Source organism: Oreochromis niloticus, linkage group LG16 (assembly GCF_001858045.2).
Source record: "Oreochromis niloticus isolate F11D_XX linkage group LG16, O_niloticus_UMD_NMBU, whole genome shotgun sequence".
Taxonomy (NCBI): Eukaryota; Metazoa; Chordata; class Actinopteri; order Cichliformes; family Cichlidae; genus Oreochromis; species Oreochromis niloticus.
In genome coordinates, this window is record NC_031987.2 from 7,573,847 (window position 1) to 7,575,527 (window position 1,681).

Sequence of the window (1,681 nt, forward strand, 5' to 3'; positions counted from 1 at the left end):
ATACAAACTTTGTTGACATGAAAAAGACCTCCCCTTTTTATAAACTAAAGACATCTACCATAAAGCCTTTATGAGCCAAAATGTGACTTTTCTCACACCTAACCACCGAGTGCTGAGCTTTTAGCACTTTTCCTAACAGGCTCTGGGACTATTAAAAATATCCATCATTACCTTAATGAAGAAGCATTTATTGGTCAAAGGCCATGTGTGCCATTTTATTCGTAAGTATTAACCTTTGTGTTTTTGCATTCACATCCTTGAGTTGAAATGCTTCTTGAGTGGTGAGTCATGCAGATGTTATAAGAATGTGTTTATTTCTGCTCTGTCAGCTTCTTCTTAGATAAGATTTTTGCACTTTGCTTTTATGCTCTTGGATCTTGAAAAACTGTACAGATTTCTCTGTTCACGAAGGGCTTTGAATGAGTTGTGGGCTGGGATTTATGGGTTATGATGGTTATGGGAATGAATCATCTCAAAGACAAGTCCTCCACTGTGTGTGTGTGTGTGTGTGTGTGTGTGTGTGTTTTGTCTGTACCTGTACCCTTGATGGGTTGAGACCTTTCTTTGTGCTTAGGTCTCATAAGGTCCAAAGTGAACCATGTGTGACCTCTCTTTCATTCCCGGTGATGTTACCGCACATCATAATGAAGGAAAATCTAACTAAGTAGAAAAAAAAGCACATCCTCTGTGAAACCGGACTTTCCAGTCTAAAACCCCTTTTAAGAGCACATTATTTTTGTGAGTTGGAAAACTGAGTCCCTGCCAGGCAAAGTTAATTACTAAGGCACACTGGATGGTAGTTTTCACAGGTGGTTTTGATCATCATCCCTCTCCACTTCTGCACATGCTGTAGCTCCCTCACTTACTGTGGAAATAGGTCGTCATGAATGTACGTCAGTACACGCAAAAATGTACGGACGGTGCAATGAAAATAACTTGTTGCAGTGTTATTCCCTTGGAAAGATTGCTTTGGAATGGGGAAATTAAAGAGGCAACATGACCACATTTTAGGCTACATTCAGCTAGTGCAATGGGGGCATCTCCCACACACAGCATTCCACAGACCAAAACTGAAACACAGATATTTTGAACCAGCTATTAGTGCAATTAATTGCACACTAAAGCATATTATTTGTCAAGATTCTAGAAAAGCACCACCAGATTTCCAGTTCAGGGACATGAATTTGCTGAGTTGAAGCCTAGCAGACAGTTCCTGCCTAGAGTCACCTGTGCCCACTGACCATGTGTCAAAACCTCTTTTATGGTTATGGTTAATAAACTGAACTTTGTATTTGTGCTTTATAGCTCATATTTTGCTAATTCTGGTTTCACAGGTGCCCTCTTAGTTTCTTCTGAAGATGAGGAGGCATCATTTGCTACCGCTAGCTCTTCTGGGCGTCCTGCTTGCAGGACTTCTTCCTAAACTCGATGCCCAGGAAGATGAAGGTAAGTTTAACTAAGTTAATCTCATTGCAGTCAACAGCAGCACTCATTTTACAGAAGATAGCCCTGGGTCTCAATATGCAACTGTTTAAATATCAAATGCAAGCAAAGGGATTCTAAAACTGTATTTGCATTTCTTACTTTTACATGTATTATGCTTTCAAGACTGTATTCAAACAGTTAATCTCAAAATGGGACATAAAAATTAGAATATAAAACCTCAAGAGATACTATAGTA